Here is a 6,000-nt window from a genome sequence, read left to right as displayed (position 1 = left end):
TCTTCATGCAGAAACTTTTCAACGCAAGAAATCAACAGGATTTCAAATTCCAAAATAAGAAAAGGCATAAATATGTTTTTAAAATAATGGAGTCTAATGATATGTACTTTGCAAATTAAATCCAATCTTACACGGGGATTTCTTGAAATATGAAATAATCCTCAATTTCGTAATTTTAGCATCTTCAGATTACATTTAACTATGCGTTAAATTTTTCGATCTATAAACTTAACTTTATTATGTCTTATGATCCTGAATGAAATAATTCCAAAGCATTTCTACTGATTAGTCATCTATCTTTTCTTCACCCTCTTCTCCCTCTCATTTCTCACCCCCTCCTCCCCTCTTCTATTGCTCTCACCCAATCTATACTCTCTCTCCCTAAGCATCTAAGTGAGCAAGGAAGGGTTAATATTTTTAAATAAAGGCAATGCAGAGATTATGAAACTAGAAGAAGAATGTAGTTGATGATGATAGCGAAGGAAATGCTGGAAGCAAGAAGAAAGAAGAAAAATCAACACAAACATCATAAGTGAAAGAAGAACTGTAATGTCTAATGTTCAAATCTGTGTTGCTACTTCCATTATATATATTTCATATAGTAGATTCCTACCTTCTTAATTCCTTCTTGTTCACTTTCAATCCATTTACATAACCTTCGGTCGCGACGCCTTCAAAAGCGTGTTATAAAATTTGTTTATTTCTTGCAAAAAGCATAAAAGATCTATCTTAAAGAACTAAGCATTATAAGAATCAAGTGTAGACTTTATAATCCTTAATATTGAGTAGCCGTACTTCATTTAAAATTGAGAAAGATCAACAGAAATCATCATCCAAAGTTGGACCACTGCATAGCATGCTTGTAAATTCCCCTATTCCTTTTAGTAATTGCTTTTATGCACCATTTTCATATTGCTTTGTTATTTTGGACCTGTCACAGTAGCTTATTGGTCAAGCTCTTTCTGTTTCATAGTATGGTGGATTGCTAGTTACGTAATTCATATTCTTTTATGTAAATCGTGCAGATGAAAATAATAAATATTTTAATTGATGCTATGAGGTTTTTGAGAAATATTATTCTTTCTTGTTAATTACATAATGCTATTTGTTAAACTAATTACATACTATTGCTGAGAAAATAAGTGAAACTAAATTCAAATCGACCCCGATGGTGGTAAAGAGGCATAAAATAGAAAAAAATTATAACACAAAAACACACCAAAAAAAAAGGATATATCAATATAATATCATATATTATATATATATTATATATATATATATATATATAAAATATATATAATATATAATATATAAAATAAATATTATATATATATATATCTAATCCCACAATTAACGATGTTTATTTTTTTGCCACTCGATAATTTCCAGCTATATTAAATTGAGAGAGTATTCCATCTTCTCATACTACTAATATATTAATGTGCCCATCTTTAAAAGAAAAAAATTAGTGCTATCGAAAAAATATGAACAAAGTTCTCAAAATCCCTTATTGAAATAATAACCCATTAACTTATTAAAACTTTTCTGCTATCATCAGACCTCTTGTGGGTGCTCTCTACCCCCTTTCAATACCATATGAATGTTACATAACGTTGACTCGCAGCTTAAAATCGCATTTCAAAAATTTAGATCCTTAACTTCAACACTTACCAGATGTCATTGCCCAATGTGAATTTTCTACTTGGACTGATAAGATCGCATTTACTAAAATCTTTTGTTCTCTTTTCAAATTGACATTTATAACCATCCTTTCATCTATTGTTAAACATTCTCATAGCGAGTACCCATCTGATTTACTATATATTACTAATGTTAGATGGCGGATAACTGCAACATTTTCCACAGCCTGCAGACGGTTTCAGACCTAGGCTCACCTCATCTTCATCCCGGGAAGAAAAATGCAAACTAAAAAAGCCAGCGATGATTGGACTAATGGGTAAAACTATTATATCTATCCTCTTAAGTCTGGTATATTTTATGCACGTTCTTTCAATCTGAAATAGTTGTAGTGCAATTTTAAATATAAATATCACTTCACTCAGCATATAGCTTCTAATGTTACATAACTTTGGGCTGTTTTCTGCCCTCTTTATTACATCTGGTTCTGATGTTTGGCTGCTTGGTTTGTATCTTAAAAATTGCGTTCTACTTCAAGGTCTAGCTCATTATTCTTGAGTGATGTTTAGCTCTTAATTTTGGAAAAGGTATTCTTCTTATTTAGCTATAAAATGAGTTATAATTTGTGCCTTTCTCCTCCTTTCGTTCTTATTTTCCCCTTGTTGTTTCCCGTTGATTGCCCTTTTCTCCTGTGCTGGCTTGTTCGGTCCCCTGTTGGCTGTTTACCGTGACTTGATACAACCTTTATCTTTTTAGTCCCTTGCTGGCTGTTTTCCGTGCTGCTTTGGGGGGGGGGAATTCCATATTAATTTTCTCTTTTTTAGTTTGGTCCTGCAGCAGTTTTGTGCTTTTGGCTTGCGTATATCCCTCTTTAATTAAAATATTAAATGTGTTTTAGTGTGCTGTTTGGCTCCCCTTTTTGCCTATATATTAAGGAATGTTTTGAGCATAAAAAGGTTGGTTAAGAAGGTTATATTTATTTTGAATGTAACTCTGCAGGTTGGTTTGGAATAAGGCTTCAGAGCTCTGTCACTTCTTATTTTCTTCTCTAGGCTTGGGATAACTTGCGATTACTCCTACTCCTTCGCTTGGCTTCTTATATCTCATTCTTCTTCCCGCAAGTTATCCCCCCACATGTAATCATTCTTCTCAACGATTGGAAAGCTCCTTACGTGTCTTTATTTGTGCTTATGTTGTCAAATTTGTAAGGTGTTTGTTCCAAGTTGTAATAGTATTTTCATCTTTATAAAAAGTTTATTTTTTCTGTTTTAATTTGTCAGTTTTGTGAGTTCATGATAAGTTTCTATATCTGGAAAAATTAGATTTTGTAGCTTGCATCAATTTGGTATCAGAGCCAGTTAGTATATCCCGGTTTCGTGGTGTCTTGGTGTCAGTAGAAGTTTGTTTTTGCAGTCTGAGTCCATCCATGCAATCATCTTCGGAAGCCCCAGGAACAAGTTCATAACAAACTCAACTTCATCAGGACGATGAGTTCTTTCAACTGGAGAGAATTATGTAGGCAAGCTTTGGGCTGTATTTTGCCTCTGTGTTGACATGCTGTTCTCGATTGGCTTTGGCCTCTGGTTTTGAGCTTAAAAATGGTGTTCACTTAAGTCTAGCCCATTAATTCTGAGTGATTTAGCTTCATTAATGTTGAAAGTAATTCTTCATTAGCTCATTAAAATGAGTTATAATTTTGCCTTTTCTCCTATCCCATTGTCTTCTTATTTTCCCCTGTTTGGTTGGTTTCCCATGAGGCCCCTTGTTCCCTGCTGCTTTTCGGTCCCCTTGCCTACTGTTTACCGTGACTTGATACTTGGCCTCCTGTGCGGATACATGTGTGGATATTTGTGGAAGAAGAGTATTTACCGCCGGGTGCTTAGTGTTCAGCATTGGTTCTACTATTTTTTGGTGTTGAGAGTTTTAAGTGCGAAATAATGTTTTTTAAGGTATTGAGTTGTTTGTTTATTGCACGATCATGGAGATATGCATATTCTTCTAGACAATTATAACTACTACATAAAACGATTCTAACTCATAATTAGAGTTACTAATATTATATTATATTAAAAATCTAAAGGCATTATTTATATCGTGTCAGAATGAGTTTAATACATATTCATCAAAGTTTGAAGTATTTATTTTTACCTCGTCATTTTACATCAGCATGGAAGCCAAGTTATAGCTGCTGATGTTGAGTATAGAAAATCCACCGGTGTGGTAGCTTATCAAAAATCTAGGTTTACATAGCCCTTGCCCATTCCCAAGTGAAAGTAGTAATATGTCAAAAAGAATGTTTTCAATGGATTTTTAACGTTTAGGTATATGTATAATGCATTATGGTTTATGGTGATTTCGTTGATGAAGTCGCACATTGTTCTTTCTATAGAGTAAGAACAAATCCAATTGAGCTATTAGCACAACTATATGGCGATGAAATGTTAGACAATTTAATACCAAAGATTATATTTTTAATTGATGATGGTATATCCACTTAAATTATATAGAGAGCTATTTAGGATGGTTGGGATAGTATAATTTCCAAATATACTTTTTATCCTCAAGTAGATATCATTGGAAAATCATTAAAATTATTGTTACTTGATTTTTGGAGGAGCTGGGAGGATTGTATTACCTTTGATTGATTTTCCTTTTACTACAACTTTTAATGAGTATGATGCCATATGAGCATTACCAGTAAGAGTGCATGACACATTTATTTTACGACAAAGGTGGTTTAGAGGAGATTTAGCTCGTTTGCGGACGGTTTCTTACTGCTCTTGAAGCAACTTTTTAGTACAAAAATTTTAATATTTATATTCATAAGCCGTCGCTTAAGAATCAGTAAGAAAGCCGTTCCCAACAAGCTTAATAATCTGAGTTAGTGAATGAATTCAGTAAGAAGACAATTTGATCAAAATAATTGAAAGCACACATGATTGACAAAAAATATATATAATCTAAAATTGGGATTATTAAGTGTTATTGGTGACTTAAAAGTTTTGTGATATAAACACATTGGATTCTCAAGCTAAATTGAGAAAATTGCCTAATAAGATGGCTCCTATGCCTTTTTCAAATTATAGTTTGTCTGATATAATATGATTTTATATTTTATTGGTTTTCAATTATTTGTTACTTTCAAATTGTATCTACATCTGTTATTCAGGAAGGTAGCTCAGTTGATTGGGTTCTAATTAGTTTAATAATCTCAACCGCATATGCCGTAGCTACCACGCACCAAGTTGACTGCCAAGCCCACCTGACTTCGATTAGCAGCAGTGGCTAACCTCGTTGTCTAACTGTACCCCCAGTGATTTTTGTTAACTCGAAGCCCATTTCCACCTCGGATCTACAAAACTCAGAAGTATGAAAAATTGACCATTCTCCCTTCTCAGATAGCTGATCCTTCGCTATTCCTAATTCAGGCCACTAATCCCCTTTCCAGATCATACTCAGATAAATTGCCTCCTCTCTTCTCTTTTCTTCTTTCTTTCTTGGCTACCTTCCCTAGTTCTAATCTTATTAATCCCCTGTCTAGTCTAGCCCCTACTTATAGGAATGTCTTCCCTTCCACTTATGTGACAACCTCTTCCTGTTATTATGTGTATCCCTGTCCAGGCTAACAGCCCTCATATATTAATAAGATATTCCTACTTCCCCTTCCTCCCCTATATCCTCTCATATACATGAAAAACTTCCCCTACTTCAGATAGTAATAATGTCCCCACATCCATAACTACAAAAGTCCTCCTATAATCAGAGCCTTAACATGGTGATTACACCCTTCGTTGCGATGATCCTACAAAGAAGGTATCATCATTAAGAAAGCAAAATATCAGATGAAGATATAAAACGCCGGCAAAAATATCGAAGAATACAAAACATACTAGACCAGGTACTTATCAATCGCTACGAGCATACAAAAAGAAACTATATTGATAAAATGGCCTTCTCATAATAGTCTATCTGAATAACTTCAATCACATATTCCCTCCTCGATCTACACGATAATTTATCAATATTACAATCATCTATACCAGATCTTAACAAACCGCAGTAGATACCAAATGGACATAATCTTTTAAATGACAACTCATCCCGATATTAAATAACAGTATCTGAATTATCGTTATCAACACCATCTGTTTAGGAACTACAATTTCTTAAATATCAATAAACATTCAATCCAATTTGGTCTATAATAGTGCAATAATCAAAATGAATCGATATTGGGAACAAATATAATTAAACCCCTAATATCTACCGAAAAATGATTAACCATAACCGATATGAATCTACTGATACGACACCAATATTATATTCCCAAGAAAGTTATAATGTTTAAAATAAAATTGATTT

This window comes from Dendrobium catenatum, unplaced genomic scaffold (genome assembly GCF_001605985.2).
Source record: "Dendrobium catenatum unplaced genomic scaffold, ASM160598v2 fragScaff_scaffold_1684, whole genome shotgun sequence".
Taxonomy (NCBI): Eukaryota; Viridiplantae; Streptophyta; class Magnoliopsida; order Asparagales; family Orchidaceae; genus Dendrobium; species Dendrobium catenatum.
The sequence above is the reverse complement of the archived record's forward strand: the minus strand, read 5'-3'. Positions refer to the sequence as shown.